This window comes from Prionailurus viverrinus, chromosome B2 (assembly GCF_022837055.1).
Source record: "Prionailurus viverrinus isolate Anna chromosome B2, UM_Priviv_1.0, whole genome shotgun sequence".
Lineage (NCBI taxonomy): Eukaryota > Metazoa > Chordata > Mammalia > Carnivora > Felidae > Prionailurus > Prionailurus viverrinus.
In genome coordinates, this window is record NC_062565.1 from 101,264,922 (window position 1) to 101,288,656 (window position 23,735).

Sequence of the window (23,735 nt, forward strand, 5' to 3'; positions counted from 1 at the left end):
GAGTCTGAGGCAAGTCCCTGAGTATGGATACCCTCCCTTGTTGATGAAGGACAGAGAGATCAGACTGGATAATCAGTCAGGTAGAGAAGAAGACCAAGGCCTTTTTTGTAAGAAGTAAGAGTCAAGCAAACTTACCTGCCCGAACAGAACTACCCCATTTCTGCGTGTGGGAAGGCTGAGAGATCATGTAAAGGCAGCGTCAAAATAGTTCACAATTCTGACACTGGGTAGTGCTTTACGATACGTTACTAAGTGATGAGAAAAGCTGGATACCATCTTGGGGACAAAGAGGACAAACACAGGCACGAAAAGACAATCCAGCAAAATGTTGATAGAAGAAACCTCTGGGAAGTAGGATTTGGGGTGACGTTTCTCTTTTCTATGTGTTATTCTACAACGAACAGATATTACTTTCATTATAAGGGAAAAAAAAGAAAGCAATGACAGTTCTTTTCAGAGAAAAAAAGAGCTACCGTGGACTTCTTCAATATGTGGGGTGAAGAGGTGAAAGCAGTCACAAAGTTCTACCACACTCACTGAGTTTTAGAATCCCTTAGGCACCTTTTAAAAAATACTGATGCACTGCGCCTCCCCTCCCCCCTCCCCCGCCAGATCAGTTGAATTAGGACCTACAAGGGTAGTACCCAGGCACTGGCATTTAAAAAAATCCCCTAGGTAGTTATGATGTGCAGCTAGGTTGAGAGCCACCACCCCATGCTATAGACCTCACCTGGGATAATTTAACCCTGGACAATGTCCCAGGCAGACAAACTCTTTTCAGTGGCCAAATGGACCTTCCATGACCTGGTCCTGGCTTTTCTCTCCAACATCAGTTCATTCCAGTCTTACTCAGCCCCCAGAACAGTGGCTGGCACACAGTAGGTTCTGAATTTAAAGCAAAGTAGGACTGAATGAATCCATGGATATGGTTTTCTGACTGTGCTCACAGAAAAAATCATCATCCATGTCTAAGCAACAGAGTTTTCTATGAATTATTTATGAATTGTATTGTATCGATTGGTTTTGATGTCTCAATAGACTCTTTGAGAATAGATTGAGGATAGAAAGGGTGATAATTAGTTCTTTTGTAATCATTGGGTATGAGGACCATTTATTTGTTAGGCCAATTTAAAAACATTTTTTTAATGTTTATTTTTGAGAGTGGGGAGGCGAGTAGAGAATGAGTCGGGGAGGGGCAGAGACAGAGAGGGAGACACAGATTCTGAAACAGGCTCCAGGCTCTGAGCTGTCAGCACAGAGCCCGACGCGGGGCTCAAACTTGGGAACGGAGAGATCATGACCTGAATTGAAGTCAGACACTTAACCTACTGAGCCACCCAGGCGCCCATTAGGTCAATTTTTTTTTTTAATTTTTTTTTTCAACGTTTTTATTTATTTTTTTTGGGACAGAGAGAGACAGAGCATGAACGGGGGAGGGGCAGAGAGAGAAGGAGACACAGAATCGGAAACAGGCTCCAGGCTCCGAGCCATCAGCCCAGAGCCTGACTCGGGGCTCGAACTCACGGACCGCGAGATCGTGACCTGGCTGAAGTCGGACGCTTAACCGACTGCGCCACCCAGGCGCCCCAGGTCAATTTTTTAATGCATCAAAAGAATGCATGCTCCATGAGGACAGGATCTTCCTTTCTCACTGCTATATCCCCTTGACCTAGGAAAGTCTCTGGCTCATAGTGGGCACCCAATAAATACTTGCTGAATGCATATTCTTCAAGTAAATAATAATAAAAGTACAATATTCATGTAGAGGTAATAAAAGCATAACATTCACATAGAAGGAAGTGTGTATCTTTCTACTCTACACGATGGGTTAGGACATTCATAGGGGTTGGGAGGAGGTGTGCACACACTCATGTAAAAATAGTGTCAAATTATTTAGACAATTGTTGAACAAAGAAGTGACTGAGAAGTTAAAACATCATACTGAAATGTGGTTTTGGAACTCACCTTTTGGTACATGAAAGGATTAAATGAGGCCTGGCTGGTAGCAGTTTGGTCTCTGCACAGCCACCGGAATTATCTTCTAAAAATGAAAAGTCAGATCATGTTTCTCCTCTATTCAAAATCCTCCAGGGGCGCCTGGGTGGCTCAGTTGGTTGAGCGACCGCCTTCAGCTCAGGTCATGATCTCGCGGTCCGTGAGTTCAAGCCCCGCGTCGGGCTCTGTGCTGACAGCTCAGCCTGGAGCCTGTTTCAGATTCTGTGTCTCCCTCTCTCTGACCCTCCCCCATTCATGCTCTGTTTCTCTCTGTCTCAAAAATAAATAAACATTAAAAAAAAAGAGAATAAATACTCTCAAAAAACAACAAAAAAAACCCCACCCAAAATCCTCCAATGATCTTATCTCACACCATATAAAAAATTAACTCGAAATAGATTAAAGACTGAAACATAAGAGCTAACACTATAAAACTCTGAGAAGAAAACACAGGGGGAAAAGCTTCACGACATTAGTTTGGCAATGGTATTTTGGGTATGACACCAAAAGCACAGGACACAAAAGAAAGAGTAGATAAATTGAACTTCATCAAAATTAAAAGCTTTTGTGCATCAAAGGATACTAGTAAGAGAGTGAAAAGGCAACTTACAGAATGAAAGAAAATACTTAAAAATCACATACTTGATAAGGCATTAATATCGAGAATACATAAAGAACTCTTATAACTCAACAGTAAAAAGCCAAACAGGGCGCCTGGGTGGCTCAGTCGGTTAAGCATTCGGCTTCAGCTCAGGTCATGATCTCACCGTTCGTGGGTTTGAGCCACGCATCGGGTTCTGTGCTGACAGCTCGGAGCCTGGAGCCTACTTGAGATGATGTGTCTCTTTCCCTCTCTGCCCCTCTCCCCCTCGTGCTCTGTCTGTCTCTCAAAAACAAAATAAACATTAAAAAAATTAAAAAAAAAATTAAAAAAGCCAAGCAAGCCAATTAAAAAATAGACAAAGGACTTGAATAGACATATCTGTAGAGGAGATGGACAAATGATCAATAAGCACATGGAAAGATGTTCAACATCGCTAATCATTAGGGAAATGCAAATCAAAGGCACAACAAGATACCAGTTCACACCCATTAGAGTAGCTATCATAAAAAACAAAATGGAAAAATAACAGGTGTTGGTGAGGATGTAGAGAAATTGAAACCCTTGTGCAGTGTTGGTGGGAATGTAAAATGGTGCGCTCAGCAAAAGTAGGATGGTGATGCCTCAAAAAATGAAACATAAGCTACCATATAATCTCACAATTTCATTTCCTGGTATATAACCAGAATAATTAAAAACTCAAAGAGAAACGTGTACAGCTCCATTCATGGCAGCATTATTCACAATAGCCAAAAGGTAAAAGCAACCCAAGTGTCCATTGATAGATGAATGGATAAACAAAATGTGGTGTTATATCCATACAATGGAATCTGCCACAACATGGATGAAACTTCAGAACATTCCGCTAAATGAAATAAGCTGGTCACAAAAGGACAAATATTGTCTGATTGCACTTACATAAGGTACCTAGGGTAGTCAAAATCATAAAGTAGAAATCAGAAATCAGGAAGTAGGATAATGGTTGCTGGGGGGTTGGGGAGGTGGGGAGTTAGTGATTGATGGGTACAGAGTTTCAGTATGTGATGATGAAAAAGTTCTAGAGATGGACGGTGATGATGGTTGCACAATAATGTGAATGTACTTAATGCCATTGAAATGTACACTTAAAAAGACTTAAAATGAGGGGCGCCTGGGTGGCTCAGTCGGTTAAGTGTCCAACTTTGGCTGAGGTCATGATCTTGCAATTTGTGGGTTCGAGCTCCGTGTTGGTCTCTGTGCTGACAGCTCAGAGCCTAGAATCTGCTTTGGATTCTATGTCTCCCTCTCTCTTCCCTCCCCAGTCACACTCTGTCTCTCTCTCTCAAAAAAAATTTTTTTAAGCGGTTAAAATTACAAATGTTATATTACATATATTTCACGACAATAAAAAAAAATCTTTACAACCCTGCTTGGAATAGGTATATTATTCTGTTACTGTTCCCATTTGACAGGTGAGGAACTTGAGGTTCAGAGTAGTTGATTTGCCCAAGGTTGCCTAGCTAGTGAGTAGCCAAAAAAACGAAATAAACCCTCTACTGACCCCCCACTTCAGAATAAAGGCCAGAAGTCCTTAGCATCTCTTAAAAAATTTTTTTTTAATGTTGATTTATTTTTGAGACAGAGAGAGACGGAGCATGAACGGGGGAGGGTCAGAGAGAGGGAGACGCAGAATGTGAAGCAGGCTCCAGGCTCTGAGCTGTCAGCACAGAGCCCGACGCGGGGCTCGAACTCACGGACCGCGAGATCACGACCTGAGCCGAAGTTGGACGCTTAACCGACTGAGCCACCCAGGTGCCCCCTTAGCATCTCTTTTAAATGACCCTCTGTAATCTGGCCCATGTCTGGCCACTTCATACCTCTCTGATGCCTTCTCTTATCCTTTCCCTGTGGTTTACTTTGCTCCAGCCACACATGTCAGGGACACCCCCGTCGTAGGACATTTGCATTTGCTGTTATCTCTGCCCATGGTGCTCTTCTTCTCTCCTTTACCACTTTCAGGTTTTTGCTTCACTGTCACTTTCTCAGTGAGGCTTCTCCAACCACCCTATTTCAATTTCAAACCCCTCCTCCACCACATACATACCTGTGTTCTTCCTTCTTCATTTTGCTGATTATCATTTATCTCCATCTGACACAATTTCTCTCTCTATATTTTACTTACATTTTCCTATCTGACTTGCTCCATAAAGACTAGAATTTTTGTAAGATTAAGAAAATGTTTAGTTTTTTTATTTTGAGAGAGAGAGAGAGAGAGAGAGAGCGCGTGCGTGCGCACAAGCAGGGGAGGGGCAGACAGAGAGGGAGAGAAAGAATCTCAAGCAGGCTCTGTACTTTCAGTGCAGAGCCCAAAATGTGGCTCGATCTCACGAACAGCGAGATCATGACCTGAGTTGAAATCAAGAGTCAGATGTTAACTGATTGAGCCACCCAGGTACCCCAAGACTAGAATTTTTGTCTCATACATTATCTGCTTTATTCCCAACATCTTGAGCAATGCCTGTCACATAATAGGTGCCAAGTTAATATATGCTGAATGAATGAATAAATAGTGAAAATATTTGATGCTTACACTCTGATGAGTATGACACGTCACTCTGTTTACCTCTATGCTTTTGATTATCCATTCACCTGTGTATCAACTCGAATCTCTGTTAGCTTATCCGTATCAGCTTCTGTCTCCCCAAAGTGTCTACATGATTCAAAACACACAACAGAAGTTGCATATATGTGTATGTTAACTGAGCATTTGTGGAAATGAAGACTCGAATGTTAAAGAGAACCGGTAGGTTATGTCACTGTGTCACCCTCAGAATACCTCATCACAAAATTTCCCAAATAAACTCATGGTCTGGTCTTGGGACAAAACGAAACTGTTCATTATCCGTAAGTGCAGTCCTACTCTTGTGGTCTGTCTTCAGATTGAGAAAGTGAAGCTAATCAGATGAGAAGTTTAACTACAAACAATGTCTCTGAATTCCTGCCTCTCAGAGGCTCAGAGCAAGCACAGGTTAAGGGAGACACATAGGCATTTTGTAGAGGGCATGGCTTTAGTTACTACCTAAGTAAAGAACCCTCCCTTAACCTTTAGGCAACACAGCCTACATGTCTTGTTTTAAGAGTTGACTGCAATTGGGGTGCCTGGGTGGCTCAGTCGGTTAAGCATTTGACTTTGGCTCAGGTCAGGATCTCATAGTTTGTGAGTTCGAGCCCTGCGTCGGGCTCCGTGCTGTCGGTTCAGAGCCTGGAGCCTGCTTCAGATTCGGTGTCTCCCTCTCTCTCCACCCCTCCCCCGCTCACGCCCTGTCTCTGTCTGTCAAAAAAAAATGAACAAACATTAAAAAGAAATTTAAGAGTTTCCTGCAACAGTCCAGATAGCTCTTCATTTCAGAAATCCTCAGTGGTGCTATTGGGAGATTCTTGGCCTTTGTTTCCCTACCAGTGAATGGGTCCAGCAGCAAGAAAAGGAAAATACTCAGTAGTAAAGGACCTGGGGTCTGGAAGAGATGTGCTCCATCTGCCAAGGCATTTTCTGCAAATGGCTGGGGTTTTCTTCTCCCTACTTTTTTTTTTTTTTAAACACTTGCCCAGCAAACTGCACAGTAAGTCATTTGTGCCAACAAAATGACACTCTTCCTCTAGGCCACAGATTAAGAATATAAATTATCTGCTAGAAATTGGCTCAGGCGAAATATATATTTTTTATTCCCCTACTCCTTCCCAAAGCCTCTCTCTCCCCTCTCTGTGTCACACACATGTACACAATTGCACACTCATAAAAATTGGATTTCCCAACGTCTCCCACTTGCCTAGGAAGCAAAACACAAAGTTGGATGAGGAAACGTGACTCAGCCCCCTATGTTTGGTATTTACTGCCAAATAACAGATTTTCAGGAAGAAAAGTCCTATTTCCCAAACCACCACCAAAGTGAAAGGAATCAGATCCCCAGCGTTTGCCTTGGAATCTCCACGAGGCCGTGGTCGAGTGAGGGGCAGCGGCTAGTGGTAGCGGGAGCCCCAGAATGCTTTGCGGCCTCTGGTGGGACAACATTTTCGGACAGCTATTGACAATTCTCATATCCACGTGACAGAGTCCATATGGTCAAAAGAATGTGACCCAAGCCTCCTAAAAGCAGCAGCATGATGTTTGTACTTGGAAGCGTGTTCTGTTCAGGGCAATTTTAATGGAACTGAGACTTTAGTGGGCAGTGGTACAAATAACCACAATCGCATGATATTTTAGAAGCAACCCAGGCTTCTCTGAGCGACAGCCTGATTTTGTGGTAACAGAATAGTCTGGGCTCTGGGAAGTCCAGTCTGAACGAAGACTCTGAGATATGCACTTCCAGGACTCTCTCTGGGTGTCGTTTTTTCTTACCTGTGGAATCAGATGCCACTACTTAGCGAACAGAAGTGTCGAAAGGACTGGTGTTTTATGACGCTCGTGCTGGTTTCCTTAGCCTCAGCCACAGCTATTCTCCATGACTTTCTGCTGGACTTTGAAGAATGTTGGATGAAAATCGCAGGAAAGACCCTTTGCCTCTGGAAACCATGTGTTAGTGCACATTCACGGAGCCTCAACTCCGATTCCAAGTCCAGGAGGGACTATGTAACTCAAGGGGACAGTCCCCGCCTCTTCACCGATCACGTTTGAGGTGAGAAATATGGATCTCTGAATGACTAAATGTAATGGTTTGGGGAAGTCAGGCTTGAGTTTTGTATGGTGTGGACTTAAATTCCATTTCTCTCAGCACTGGGACAGCCCATGGCTATAAGGGAAGAGTGAGCAAAAGAGAGAACATGTCATTTCAGTTTTGAAGATGTTGCACTTTTAATAATGTTTACAGAGAGGTTTGTTCCCGGGAGCCCCACAGAACAGTGTGGTTAGGTTGTCCAAGGAATAAAGACATTAGTAGAGCTGTCCTCTGGTCTCTCCTCCAAACCACCGTCTGTGTGTTCAGGGGAAGGAATCTCAGCTTATTCATGTGCAGCGCTGTCTTTCCACAGGATATGCATTGTTTTGAAAATAGGAGAAAACCTCAACAGCTCTGGAGCATATAATTATGCTTTCTTATTACCCAACAAGAATGTTCTCCGGAGTGTTGTTGTGATGATAATAGTTGCAAGTACTTGGCAGAGGGAAGGGGAGCCGAGGAGGAGGGTGGGAGGCCAGGGAGCAGAGTGGCTTGACTTCCATTCTGCCGATTCTGTCTTTCCTGTCTAACAGCTCTCACGGCTCTGTGGCTTTTCTTCAAGTCAACTAGGTAGATTTTTGGTGTGGGTTCCCAGGCTCCGTGTGGTTATCAGTGTAATAAGTGATTTCAGAGTATTAGGGCAGATTCCACTACCACTGAATCATATACAGATTCAAGGCCAGATGATGACATCAGAAACATATGTGTTCGTCTGGAAGCAACACTTGGCCTAGGAAAGAGAGCAAGATCTCCAGTGGGAGAATTAGGCTTTCGTTGGCCTAAAAAGGACCCCAAGAGGTGAGTTTCTTTATCTCTCACCTCCAGGCGAGGAGTCACTTAAAAACATCCCCCTTACTGGTTGATACGCTGTTCTCGAATATTTCTAGTAAAGCTTTTTCAGAAAGCTAGCTTAAGTGCTTCACAAACAGGGCAAAGCTTTGCGTGTGAGGAATAAACTCCGTATGCTATAACTCATAATTACTATGATTTTATAAACCTGGAATTTCCTAACCAAGCTTTATTTTCATTCAGAGCGGCATCTGTGAGATATTTCTTCACCAATCACATCTGCCCACCCAGATTCCCATCCAAATTAAAAAAAAAAAAGGTATATTCCCAGATATGTGTTTTATATAGGCACATCACTATATTGGGTGTGGTAATTCCTCTAAATGCTTTTTATCAAGCCATGGGGCAAATTTCAAATCATTTTATAACTTGACATCACATTTGAGCTTTAGGCAGGCCCTGTGGTTTCCATAGTAACAAAATCACTTCATAGTATAAGAAATATCTGGAAGATTATAGGAAAAAAAAGAGGGAATCCAAATTGAACAAAAGGCAGGAGCTAAATTCAGAATTTCTTGGGCTGCTGGTTTCATTACTGTTTTATTTATCTCAAAAGATGAGTACAAATCCTCTTGAGGCTACCAGGTGCAAATTGCATCAGTGTTCTTGCAATCTTTCAGGATCCAAGATCATCTTACTCCAAGCTATGATCTTACAGATGTCTACATCCCCCATTGTGTGTGTGTATATCGATGTATTATCTATGTACACACACACACATACACACACACATACGTACACACATTGAAGATCTGTCGTCTTTTATTAAAAAATTGGTTTCACCATTTTAGATTAGGAACTGGCAGTAAGATAACTTTCCAAAGGACCTGCCTCATTTTCTCTTTTATGCACACACAAGCACCAAGACACTCTGACATCTCCAAATAAATAGACATGCTATTTATTTATTTGGATAAATGGTGTGGTTATTTGGCAACGCCGTTCATTCACTCACTTGCTCATTTGTTAGAACCATATTTATTGAGCATCTCTTATGACAGATAGAACCCTTGTACCAGACACAGAGCTCTAAATTGACAAGTTGGATACCTGTAGGTACAATGTGGGTAATATATGAGAGGTTTAGTAGGAAACTTCCTGGTCTCTCAGCTGGTCTCTGTGACCAATAGTTCACATTCCCCAAGCTTCCAGGTTTCTGGGCAGCTCAGGTGGCAACATGGGTCCCTCACCTAATGGACTCTTTTATTACAGGATCGGGTTGTTGGATCTTTCACTTATTAACTTCTCTAGATGAGGAGGCTCATGTTATTAATCCTGCTTTGCCTACTATTCTGATTAGATGAACCCAACATAATACTAGCACTCTGACCTCAAAGTGATGAGAACTAGGACAGGAGTAGCTGGGAATTTTAAGACAGCATCTATGTTTGTGACGCATCATTAAGCGAGTACTAGTTGTCCTGGGTGATGAATTTCTCCTTTGGGTAATGTTAGAAACTGGAAGCAAAGGGAAGCCCTTTGCCCCAACGCTACTCGGTGATAGGGCATTGGGACCATTAACTGCAGGGCCCGAAGAAATGTCCTCCTTGGAGAAACATCTCCTTAGAGGCTGACAGAGTGAATTCTGCCACCCTCCTTCTGTGCTCACCAAACAGCTGTTTGGACTATTTTGGAGGTCTTTCTAGGGGATGGGCAGGCTCACGGTGAACAGTGGAGAGGGCTTAGCTGCGATTGCTGCAGGCTGCAAGGTAGGCGTGCCCAAGAATACATCAAAGGCATTACTGCCGATCTCTGGAAAGAAGCACTGGTAATTAAAATATTTGCCATCTTTCTCTTTGAGGAGGACTTCTGTCCCATGACAACATAATGGCACTAATAAATGTGATCTGTCAGAGTGCGTGACTGGAAATGCATACGTTGGGTAGGGACTTAACACTGCTTTTAGTGAGCCTCTGTCCCTTCCATCTGGGGCAAACCTCTCCTCTTAGGCATTCAAGGCTACCCTTCTGCCTCCTTCAAGACTTGGTTCTCTCCATTATTCATTCCTTCTGTCTTGTATCTTCAACTATTTTCCTTACTTTGGCTTCTCCCTCATATACATAAATAGGTGCAAACCTCCTCAAACCTTAGAAAACAAAACACACAAGGAAATGAAACCTTGAGGTCAGCCCCCTTTTCTTGACCTCTTACAGTCCAGCTCTTGTCTCCACTCTGCCAAAATTCTTGCTGGGGTTACAGCCACCTCCCAACTGCCAAGTTCAGAGTCCTGTTTCTGCCTTCAGACTTGCATCCTCTGTAGCAGTTGAGGCTCAAGAACACCCTTTCCTTTTTGAGAAGCACTCATCTGGCTTCTATACCATTACTCCCTCTTGAATTTCCCCTATATCTCTATCTTCTACCAATTCTGTGCAATATCCTTCACCACTTCTCCGTCTCTGTCCATGGCCAGAAATCAACGTTTCCCAGGTAATATCCTACCCTTGGTACTCACCTCTTTTCTCTTACTCTGTATATTTTCCCATATGAAATACTCGCCCACATGCCAATTGCCATTTTTGTAGATAAAAAGTGACCAAATGTTAGCAATTTCATACGGTTCAACCCAAAATAATTTCCCCATCCCCATTTCCAGCCTTGATCTTTCTCCTAAGTTTAGACAAATATTTCCGATGATCAACTGGACATTTCCAGTTGGATTGTCCTCAGTCACCTCAAAATTAATGCATCTTAAATGGAAGCCTTATGGAAAGCATAAACTCCTTTACCTCGAGTATTCTTGATCTTGACTCATGGTGTTACTACCTCCTCTCTTTCCCAGGTTAGAAATTTCAGTCATTCTTTTTTTTTTTTTTTTTAATTTAAATTTTTTTTTCAACGTTTATTTATTTTTGGGACAGAGAGAGACAGAGCATGAACGTGGGAGGGGCAGAGAGAGAAGGAGACACAGAATCGGAAACAGGCTCCAGGCTCTGAGCCATCAGCCCAGAGCCTGACGCGGGGCTCGAACTCACGGACCGCGAGATCGTGACCTGGCTGAAGTCGGACGCTTAACCGACTGCGCCACCCAGGCGCCCCAATTTCAGTCATTCTTGACCTGACTTGAAAAAATAAACTTTTTCACTTCCATAGCCAATCAGTCACAAAGCCAGAGAATCCCACCTCATAAAGATCCCCACTGCATTATCTTAGATTAGACCACCGCCCTTTTTCACCTGGGGGATTGCATTGGCTTCATCTGTAGCATTCCTGCTTCTATTTGCACAGCATTCCACTTCATCCTTTTTTTTTTTCCCAGTCAAAAGACCTCACGTGTTTATTACTGAACCAACCCACTGGTGCAGAAGCATAATAACAGAGAAATGTCATTTCCTTGATGAAAACACATCTACCTTTCAGGTAGTAGGGAGGTTTACAGAGTGATGGGATAGGAACACATGACCTTCAGGCAGCATAAATGTGTGTCATCTCATGTATGATCCCTTATAGAGCCAGCTTGGTTCTTCTCCAATGCCGCCTCTTGGAAGTTGTATCGGATTTTATTACCAGTTTTCATCTGAATCCACCGGGTAATGGGACGATTCTGCTTTTGTTTCTTGGCCAGGAATCGCATGATCCTGAAAGTCTTGTGAGAAGACACGGCGAGACACAGTCAGCAGCACACAGCATGATGGTGGAGAAAGGAGAGAACCCCACTTCATCCTTTATCCTGCCCAAAAATATCTTTCTAAAAGGCAAACCTGGCCATGTGACTCCAAGATGCCTCATAATCCACTTCTTACGGCTCAGCTTCTGTGACTCTGACCCTCAAACCCTTCACCAGAGTCATTCTGATGGAATAGCTCATTGTTTCCTGAAATGCCAGACTCTTTCACAACTCTGTGCTTTCTTCAGTCTGAATTGTTCTTCGCATTCTCTTAGAAACTCCAGCTGAGCCTCTGAGAGCCAGTTTAAAAACCTTCTCTTATATCAAGCCTCCCCCAACTCTTCTAGCCAAGTTGGTCCTGTGATTTCCATATGCTTTGCCCCATATTTCTATTTTAGCACTTTCCAGGTCATCTGGTAGTTTAATTTCTCCATTTACACATCGGTTGTCTCCCATAGATTAAAAACTCAGATCATGTCTCTCTTCCTTCTATATTCAGAGTATGTCCATTTCTTCTTTTGTTGAAGTGATTTGAGTGAGGCTCCCGTGGGATTTCAGAGGAAGTTGTATTCAACCTTTCCTTTAATATTCCTTGACAAATTAGAAAGACTCCCTTTTGACATAAGGTCCCTGTCTAATCTTGATGATCAGAAGGGAGGGGAGCCCAAAGTTGTTAGATCACGGATCTTCAGGATGCCAGCTGTTAGCAACACCCACTGAAACCCCAGACTAGAGCAGAGAAGGAAAGAGGAAACCACATCCAAGTCAATAACTCAGAGTTAGTATAAAGAATTGAATCTCTGGCCATCTTCTCTCAGATATGGTGGGCTGCTCTTAATATGGCGGACCTGCCCCTACATTGCTTGGCCCCTGCCTAGCACACTGACTGCCATTCCATGCCTCCTGCTCGAGGCAGTACCAAGTTATTTGTATTTCTCTACATACAATGTACTCTGAACTGCCTCTTTGCTTTTGCTTATGCTGCTCTCTCTGCTCAGAATTATACTTCAGGTTCCCCTGTCCAGTTTTTTAAAAGTAGGCTTCATGCCTGGCACAGAGCATGTGGGGTCTGAACTCACGACCCTGAGATCGATACCTGAGCTGAAATCAAGAGTTTGATGCCTGGGGCACCTGGGTGGCTCAGTAGGGTAAGCATCCGACTTCGGCTCAAGTCATGATCTCATAGTTCATGAGTTCGAGCCCCGCATCGGGCTCTGTACTGACAGTGTGGAGCCTGGAGGCCGCATTGAGGTCTGTATCTCCCCCTCTCTCTGCCCCTCCCAAGCCCCTGCTCACATTCTCTCTCTCTGTCTCAAAAAATAAATAAACTTTTAAAAAATTAAAAAAGAGTTGGATGCTTAACCTACTGAGCCACCCAGGCACCCCTCCCCTAATCAGGATAAATTCAGCCATCACTTCTTCAAACCCATTTCTGACCCATTCCTTTTCCTTCCCAGGGTGGGTTAGATGCTCTTCTTAAGTGCCATCATGTGCACTGGCACAGGTTTTTTATGGCATAGTGTTGGCCAGCTGAGGAAATAAGTTCCTGAAATCTAGCCCAAGTTCCACTGCCTAGCATGTGCCTTGAGGGCTGAAATTGTTTTCTTTTTTGGCAGGGCTCGAACTCATGAACTGCGAGATCATGACCTGAGCCGAAGTCGGGTGCTCAACTGCCAGAGCCACCCAGGTGCCCCTGAAATTGTTTCCTAATTCACACAAAGGCAGACTCATAGTGCCTTGTGTATATCCCCATCACTGTCATGACCAACCTCAGTGTACTATGAAGATCTGTCTATTTCCTCCACTGGAGCCCTGGGGGTCCAGCTCCTGTACCTAGAACAGTGTTTGGCCCTGAGTAATTGTTGAAAGAAATGTTTGCTGGATCCTCACAGTTCTTAAGAATTAGACACTGTTCTAGGAATCTTAGGTGCCTTAAGTCATTGATTTCTCATGACCATCATTGCACAAGAGTGAAAACATTAGCACCAAGCAGTGAAGAAAGCTGCACACGTCACATGGCTGGTGAGTGTGGAGCCGGGACTTGCTGTAGCTGGGCTCCATGTAGCCCATTCTCTTAGCCACCCCACACACCACCTCTTGACTGAAAACTTGTCCGGGCTCTGCTTCCGTGTATTTCTCCTCCTTCAGGAAAAATATGTCCTCGTGTGCAACATCTGGGAACCATACTCCCCATCAGGGCACTCCCAGATATCCGTGTGTCTCCTTTACGCTGTGTAATCTCCTGTGCCCTTCTGAATGCTGGTTTCTAGTGGAGGCTGTTCCTGGCCTCCTTTTCTAGAGAATTCTAGGATGATGCCACATGCAGAAGGTGAGCTGAATGGTCATGCCTTCTAGGCAAAGGTGTGTGGGTGTGGGAGTTGTCTGCAGCAGAGACAAGGCATGTATTGTGTAAGGAAGAGAGAAAACAGAGATGATTGCTTCAAGCAGAGTGACAGGAAGACAAGGACGAAGGCTAAAACCACGGGTGTCCTCACTGAGAATAATGACGTATAAAAAGGGAGGTACAGACCTAGAGTGCTCTGAGAACGGAGAGAGGCATCTGGAAAGCTTGGTGCTTTGTGGTCTCACATTCCTGGGAGAAAACTCCCAGGTCAGGCCCAGATTCTTGACCATGTCTAAGGTCCTCAGATGCTCTCTGATATGTGCTCAACCCTTCCTCCCTCCTGGCCTCCGCCCCTCTTGGGCCGCAGCATCCTTGTTAGCTGTGGAATGAGAAGGAAGCCTCAGAAGAGGCGTCTGGCTGGCTCTGGGCTGAGGCGAGCCGCTTCACATAAGAAATGCCAGCGGTGGGTGTGAGGCCAGGCCAGTGGCACAGGCGGTCGGGAGTCGGGAATTTGGTCTCTTGCCCTCACACTGACTCAGCCTGTGGCCTGTGGGTCACAGCCTACGGTGACTCGGTTTCTCAAACCTTGACACAGGGGTAATGACACTCGCTACTTTGTGAGGGGTATTAATTAAGGGTTGCAAACTGCGTGGCAATGCAGGGATGAAAGGGGTTAAACACAAAGTGTAATTGTGACGCATGATCCATGTCAGGGAAACATATAGGGAAACATGCTACCTGTGTTGTGCATTGGAGTCACATCGGTCCCCAAACTAAAGTCAAGAGGAAAACGTGGATTTGTACGTGGGATGTGTGTTCAGAGGCTGACGCTTTGCCCTGTAGTTTTGTAAACAGGAAGAGGACCGAGTCTCAAATGTCACATAGTTCAGGTTTTGCTTCGGAGACCTTGCTCCTTTACCGTTCAAACCCCACAGCGATCTTGCTGACAGAAAACATGTCCCAGGTGAGCGCAGCTGGACAGTGGGTAGAAGGTAGGCACATCCTTGCTTCCAGAGTGGCCTTTCATCAGCGGCTAGAGAATGTGAACGTGCTTACTCCAGTTCTCAAAGGCCTGTGGCCCGTCCCACTTCCTCCTGGCACCTGACCCCATTCCACCACCCCGGAGCACCTTGGGACAAGAAGCCACAGATGATGTGGCTCGTGACAGAGCTGTGATTACAGAACGCTACTCTGCTCTCTTTGTTTCACCTGTGCTGCCCTGGGATCCTGGCATGGCTTCTGCTGAATCGGTCCACCCGATATCGTATGGGGAGCCCATTTTCTGGAAATGAAAATCAAGGTGTCTTGTTGGAGAAACCAGAGTGCCTTAGAGACCGCGGAGGAATGCTACAGCTGTCACATCACTGTGTGTGTGGAAACTGGGCAGTGACATGCCTTGTGGATGTTTGTCTCCTCTGTGCCTTGATGTGTGAAGAGATTAAATAATGAAGAAAAAGGGTCAACCCTGTAATGTCCCAGAAAGCTTTGGATTCTCCCAGGCTCATCAAGTTAGGCAATAACTGTACCATCAGATCAGGGAGTTCATGTTTTCATTCAAGAACTGTACTTATTTTTTGAGCACTTTCTATGTGCCAAGCACTGTTCTGGGGGTTGGAATATATGGCAGTGCACGAGCCAGATGAAAAACTTGTATCTTATGTGGGTATCATTCTGGAGGAGAGGCCCATAGTGGAGGAGAGATGTCCATAGTGGAGGAGAGATGTCCATAGTGGAGGAGAGATGCCCATAGTGGAAGACAGATGTCCATAGTGGAGGAGAGATGCCCATAGTGGAGGAGAGATGCCCATAGTGGAGGAGAGATGCCCATAGTGGAAGAGAGATGTCCACAGTGGAGGAAAGTGCTTGTAGCATCACCGCTTGAATGATTACTTCTGTTTCTGGCTGTCCTGTCTCTGTGCAGGATTAGGACCTTGGTCCAATCCTAGTCCCACTGCTGCCTTCTCTATAAATGAGCAAGAATGAAAATGTCTAAAATGAGGGGTGGTGGTAGTTGTTTTTAACTTAGAAGTGGGAGTGATGTTAAAAGTATTTAACAACTGGTATAGCATAGGTGCTGAAGCATCACAATGGATACTGTGGTCCCGGCTGGGCCAGTGTTAACCCTTTAGTTTCTGGGTCATGCCAAGGTCCAGAGGACTCAGAAAAAAGGCTGAGGTAGCTGAGATAGTGAGAGGCTTCACAGAGGCGGTGTTTGGGGAACATCTGTTTACCAAGTGGAACAGAAATATTCCGATACTTGAACTGCTGTATCCGCACTGGACGAATATTGATCCTACTCTTGAAAGGCTCTAGAAGAAGGATATGCCCATGTAAGATCTCAGTCAACATCCAACAGCCAATGGAGGAAATGCTGTTAATTAAAACAATTTGAATCTGGGGCACCTGGGTGGCTCAGTCAGTTGAGCAAACGACTTCGGCTCAGGTCACGATCTCGCGGTCCCTGAGTTTGAGCCCCGCGTCGGGCTCTGTGCGGACCGCTCAGAGCCTGGAGCCTGTTTCAGATTCTGTGTCTCCCTCTCTCTGACCCTCCCCCATCCATGTTCTGTCTCTCTCTGTCTCAAAAATAAATAAACAAAAAAAATTAAAAAAAAATTTGAATCTGAGTTGGGACTGAGTCTCCACAACCTTATGAGCTAACTTTGAAAACAAGGTGGACTTAGAAGTCATGGGAAGTGGCAGCCGGGTGGAGCAGAGCTGTCCGGGACACCCAGGCCCAGCGAAAATAAACAGTCTTCACTGAAAAGACTGCAACAGCCTTGGGACATGCTCTGATGCGGTGATGTTTTCTTCTGGACCTACCCTTGCCTGGTCAGTGCTTGGTTCACAGAGGAGCTGGCCAAGGAGGAAGCCACACCCCTTGGCAAGTAGACTGGAAACGCTGTTGGCAAGGAGCATGTGCCACGCAATCCTAGTTGTGGCTGCCGGGGTGCCAGCATATTACTGGTCCTTCAGGTTTCTAGTTTGTCATCATGGCTGACAACACCTCCTGGCTTTTATTGAAGGCCTAATTGGAGAGTGGCTGATGCCCAGAGGGCTTTGCTGGTTGACTACCTTGAAAGTGGTAGAAGAGAGATATTGAACTGAGGTGAGCTGTTCCCCGTGCATTCTTTCCTCCCTCACAGGTGGAGCCTGGCAAAAAAAATATCTTCTCTATGGGATACACACAATAACTCCAAGATGGCTCAAGCGATTAGAGGCTGGCTACCCGAGAGAGTTACCCGCCCACCTAAAAAGGAACATAGCCTAATCTCATCAAATTTGCTGGCAAATTATTTGTGGGGTAAAAGAGGGGTGTCAATTACACTCTTTTCCAGGGAAATGCCCCATCTATGGCCTCTGTTGGTTCCCACATTTACACCGCTGACAAGTGGTGACAAGAGGACACCAGGAGAGTTCATTTACAGACTTGCCAGAATACTGTGACGTAGCGCACAAACAGAGAGCTGGGCCAATCAGGTTTTGCCCCTTGTGAATGTGGCCCAGGAACTATAGAGAGTCTGGGATGGGGATAAGTAGGGGCGGTGGCTGACAGTCACTGGGTGGAGTCGGAGTAGGGGTGCTTGAGGCATTCATGGCTGTGCAGGTCAGATGGTGGAGGCGGAAGTAGGGGAAGAAAACAGGCAATATTGGGGTGTAGCTGCTTCATTGCTTCATTCAGCCATTATTAATGAGTACCTACTCTACATCAGGCACTCTTACAGGTGCTGTGGGTATAGCTGTGAACACAGCAGCCCACGTGGAGCTGACGTTCTAGTGGGGAGACATAAAATAACTGAGAAAAAGAAAAATGTATTAGATAGTGATAAATGCTGGGAGTTTTAGAAATAATGTGGAAAAAAATGGAGGGGAATAGATAGAACAAAACTGGTGAAATTGAGACATCTGATCAATGATGAATGGAAGGGTTTCGTTATACTATTTTGAGCATGTTTAAAATTTTTCATAACAAAAAATTTTAACAAGAATTCAGGTAAGTTGGAGAGGAAGTATTAAGGGAGGGTGGGCTTACAATTTCAGATAGAGGGAAGGCTTCACTGAGAAGATGACGTTTGAGCAAAGACCTAAAAGAAGTGACAAGGAGAGAGCTGGGGATGAGTATTCCAGGCAGAGGCAACAGCAAGTGCAGAATCCCTGAGACAGGGATGTTCTTAGAGTTTAAAGGGTCACTGGGTAGGCAGCATGGCCAGTCACAGCAGTGTGACTGAGGCGGAGGGAGTGAAAATCATATAGGATCTGTGGGTCATGGTAAGAATTTAGTCTGTTTCTCTGACTGAGATGGGGAGCCACTGGAGCATTTTGAGCAGAGCAGTGACGTGAGTGGACACAAGTTTTGGCAGATCTTGGAGATTTTGGAGTGAACATCTATTAATTTCTGCCTCTGGGGTTGATTGAGTGTCCTTGAAGCCACAACCACCCTCAGTGCTTTCAAGACCTAGCTCAATTATAGCTCCTGGTCTTGGATGTCCTTGGAACTCTATATCTTCTTCATTTCTTCTGTGGACCCATAATAAATCTTGTTGATTTGACTTGGATTCAGGGGGTCTCTACTCTTCAAATCGAAACAAATCACAGGGAAAGCCACTTTTTTCTCATTGTATGGCTGCCACTCTTGGAGAGCAGGCAAGGTACGCTTTAGAAGCACTTAGGCTGTTGGTAGCTCAGAAGGTAAGGAGACAACACCATAGCTGAGAAGGTGAGGGGACAACATCACCACTCAGGAGGTTAGAGGACAACACCACAGCTCAGGAAGTGACAGAATGATACCACAGCTCAGGAGGTAAGAGAACACCACCACAGCCCAGGAGGTGAGAGAACGCCAACACAACTCAGGAGGTGAGAGAACAACACCACACAGCTCAGGAGGTGCGAGGACAACACCACAGCCGAGGAGCTGAGGGGACAACACCACAGTCTAGGAAGGGAGGGGATAACAACACTACAGGCCAGGAGGGTGAGGGAATACCACCACAGCTGAGGAGGTGAAAGGATAATACTACAGTCTATTCAAAGTAACACTCCCTCTGATTTCATTAGCTCTCAGGTAGTCTAAACTTCTGAGTTTAGGTATTTTTGCTTAGAAACTTCAGAACAAGGACTACACTTGAACCAAAAATAAATTTAGATACATTTATTTTTAAATCCCTGTTATGAGAAATAATAAAATCCAAGGCATTCCCTATGCTCCTCAAGTACTGAAATGTGAACCACTACCCAGAAGACGTATAACTGAGTCAAGATGGCCATTAAGGAGAAGAGATTTTAATTATTATTTCTTTTGCATTTGGTGGTTCAAACAGGTGCCTTCCTTCAGAGTCGTATTTTACTTGGAAGTTTTCATGTCAATAAAGTTGAAGAACTCCTAAAAATGGCACCTAGTGCTGAGTCTGCCAGATCTCCAAGCCCTCCAGTCCCTGAAGTCAACTTCTCTACTTACTCCGATCTAAACCCAGAAAAGCCACCCCTTCCAATGCTTTCATGTGAGCCTTGCCCACAGATAACTCTACCAAAGCCAGGACTCACACATGTAAATGTGCTGAAGGTGCCCGTGTGACTTCCTCAGATGAGAATGTCACAAAACCAGTTCGTTAGACACCTCTCAGGCTCTAGCTAATGAATGAACAAGTATGAGCTGGACAGCTTCTTCTAATAATGTAGTTTGCCTGTGGAATCCTTTTGTACCCAGAATGGGTGAGCCAAATGCTGTATTTTCTCCCCATTGTAAAAGTTTTACTGAGAAAGGAAAATTAAAAAAAAAGATTTTTTTGAATCTACTGCACTCTTTTTAACTTGTGATAGGAAGACCTGCCCCCCGTATTGAGGCTAATTAGCATGTACCTAGCGTTTATATACAGTGTTCTCTATTTCCCTCCTACGATAGTCTATAATCCTTTAATGCCTATCAACTACCTCTCTCTCATGAAATTGACTGCTTTTAGCAATCTTCTTTTATGGAAAATGGTGGGTTAGGTGGAGAAGGTGGCTGAATCCTTTTGAATCCTTCCTGGGAGTGTTCGGGTGCTGGGATAGAGTCAGAATGCACGTTAGTCAGCGTTGGTGCATGCAGAGAAGCAATGATCTTGAGCTGGGGCCTACCTCAAACCACCATGGCTAAGCCCTCTTACAGTTGTTACCCCAGGCAAACTAGTGTGAATTTGTACCCTCATCAACATTATGTCTTTCTCTAAAACATGATAGAAACGTGGGGAGAAGGGGGCTCTTGCCTATCCTTGTGGGCATGTGTTTTTTGTGTTTTGTTGGTGGTGGTGGGTTCTTTTTATTTGTTTGTTTGATTGGGGTTTTTTTGTTTGTTTTGTGTGACTCAGCCTGAACACCTACACTCAAGGAAGCAAAATTGCAGGATGGTCCCCAAAAGTGAGGACTCCATTGTCACAAGGGCATTGGTTCTTCCAGGCCATGAGGATATTTAGAAGGGTGCTGGCAGAGGTTTCTTTCCCTCAGTTCTGCGTCAAACTGAGCCCCAGAGAGAATGACCTACGTATTGAGGAGATTCTGGCTCAAATATAACTTTGACCCCATCTCTTTTTTCAATCCGAAGTACCTAAATTAGAATAATCTCAGTTTATGACTATGAGCAGGGAGACAATGGGAACTATCAGCCTATGCACAGCTGCCAAAACCTTCCCCAAGAAGCAAACTGGTTTTCAAAGGATGATTAGCTAATAACACATTCTATAAATACCTGCCACTTTATTAATATGCCTAAGCCAAGTTAATTTGCTCTGGCTTTCCGTCAAGGTCACCCAAAGCTTGAAGCCAGTGTTCTTCACTCTGGTGTGGTTTTTCAGTTCAAAACAATGACAGAGATCATTTTCTTCTGACTCCCTATGGGAGTATTATCATTTTGCTTCCTGTATTAGCTGCTATAACAAATAGACCAAACATTTTTTCATGGTTAACACAATAGGAGTTTATTTCTCCCTCATTTCCTGACTGGCAGGCTTTTCTCCATTTGATGATCCCGAGACCCAGGCTTCTTCCATCCTGCCTGATGTCTTGCCTGAGATCAGTGATAACTCTGTGCCATGAAAGAGGGAGTAAAAATGTTGATGGACATCTAGCCATTTATGTGCATTATTTGTTATGGTCCTTTACAATGTGGTGTCACTTTGGAACATGCCCAATTTTTATATGCTGCCTCTTATACAAAATCTTTAACTGCCCATGAAAGTCATGGAGGAGAAGTCAATATTACATACCTAGTGTGTGTGAATTCAGGCCCGTCAGGGCCTGTCAAGAGGCTGGGAGGAATTCTGTCTGCATGAGATCTGGATGAACGTCAAGCAGAGACAGCATGTGGCTGAGCTGGCCATGAAAATAGAAATCTTTTACTTTGCAGACAGTGACCTGGATGAGGAAAGAAGCACTATAAGAAAAGAAAATGGTCTGAAGCTTCTGGGTCTATGGATTCTGCAGGGGTGCGTGGGGCTGGCTATAGAGAGAGATAATTAAGGATAGCACTATTGGGACTTTTGGGACTTATAAGAATCAAACTTCCTACACAGCTTACTATTTACACATGACTTTACCATTCTACTGTATTCATCAGATAACTTAATTATTCTAGAAAACTCTTATCTGGGAGGTAAAAGTTGCAGATAATTTGGGGCACCTGGGTGGCTCAGTTGGTTAAGTGTCCGACTTTGGCTGGGGACATGATCTCGTGGTTTATGAGTTTGAGCCCCGAGTCAGACTCTCTGCTATCAGTGAGGTGCCTGCTTCGGATCCTCTCTCTCCCTCTCTCTCTGCCCCTCCCCCATTCTCTCTCTCTTTCTCAAAAACAAACATTTTTAAAAAGTTGCAGGTGATTTTGTTGATTATTGCAGGAACTTGCTGATAGACCTGTCAAGTCTTTAATTTGAAAAAGCCAATTATGGAAACAGCCCAAATGTCCATCAACTGATGAATGGATAAAGAAGATATGGTACATATATATAGTGGAATACTACTTGGCGATTAAAAAGGATGAAATCTTGCCCTTTGCAGGAACATGGATGGAACTGGAGGGTATTATGCTAAGCAAAATAAGTCAGTCAGAGAAAGACAGGTATTACATGATTTTGCTCATATGTGGATTTGAGAAACTCAACAGATGAACATAGGGAAAGGGAAGGAAGAATAAGATTAAAGACAGAGAGGGAGGCAAACCGTAAGAGACTCTTAAACACAGAGAAAAAACTGAGGGTTGCTGGGTAAGGGCATGGGTTAAATGGGTGACAGGCATTAAGGAAGACACTTTTTGGGATGAGCACAGTGTGTCATATGTAAAAGCTGAATCAATGGGTTCTAATTCTGAAGCCAAGACTATACTGTATGTTAACTTGAATATAAATAAATTTTTTAAAAAGCATTAAATGATAGCTTATAACCTAGGACTTGTTGAAGCCTCTTGCTTCAAAATCTTTGCCTTGTTTTGTCTACCAATACTAGATTTCAATATCATGATGCTTCCTCAGTCCTGAACATGCCCTCACATTGAAACACCTGTCTCAAGCCAGCCTTCAAAATCTCACTAACTGTATCTCCCTAGCCCCTCTCGCTCTGCAGTGTGACCGAGATTCTGAGGACAAGTGCTCTCCTGCACCGCTGTGAGCAAAAAGCTCGGCTTTGCCTTATCAACGAGTTGTTGGGTGCTAGTTTACACAGCCAGCGTTCCACGATGCCTTCCGGTCCAGAGCCTTTGTGCCAACTTCCAAAGGGGAGGGAAAGTGAAACAACATGAAAATTGTACTTGAATGAAGAAAGTGTCCCATGGCAGGTCCAAGCCACTGAGTAGGTCCAAATGTCTCATACTTCAAGTTACTAGAGGTCTTTTGAACAATGTGAGAGAAAGACCCACCTCCAGACTGTGATTCAGAGAACTACAACAAGTAGCCAGAGTTGTTGAGGGATAGCAGGGGGCAATGGTCCTTGTAGGAAGATCCTGAGGGTGGAGAGTGGCAGAAGGAAGAAGAAAAATAAATGGTGTCCAAGACTACACTCAAGACACCTGAGCGGCCCTTGAACAGGCAGCAATATATATTCCGTGGATAAGGCTCTTCGCCCAGATCCTAGCTACTTTTTTCTACACTGTGCTCCCCAAGCCAGGGTCTGCGTGGTTATGCACAAAAGTTGGCATTTGGGAGACCTCTGGTCATAAAAGTAGAGTCCCTCTGTGATCTGTTTCTATACACCTGAGCAGCCACGAGAAAGAGAAAATAGGAGAAGAGCAAAAGAATGTCTATAAGCTGCCCAGAAAATGAAACTGAGAGACAGAGTAAAGGCTTATAGGCTCTGTGCTATGGAGGAAGAAAAGAAGAAAGGGAGTTAAAAAATAGAAGATATCCAGAGTGGGAAAGAGTCGAGATCACAGGAGAACAGTCCATCAGGAGAGAAGCTGCCTTCTTCCTGATGAACTGGGATCTTCTCAGCCCTGAGGACAATAGGACAGTGGAGCAACATCTAATTTGGGGCTGGGTTAGGGATGGGGGGAAAAATGAGGAGAATCTGTAATCTCTACAGGGTAAATATTTGCATTAAATGCCACCGATAAAACCTTCACTTTTCCCAAGAAAATTAACAGGTGATCCGTCATTCACATCATAAATTAAATTAGTGACTCAGCTTACTTGC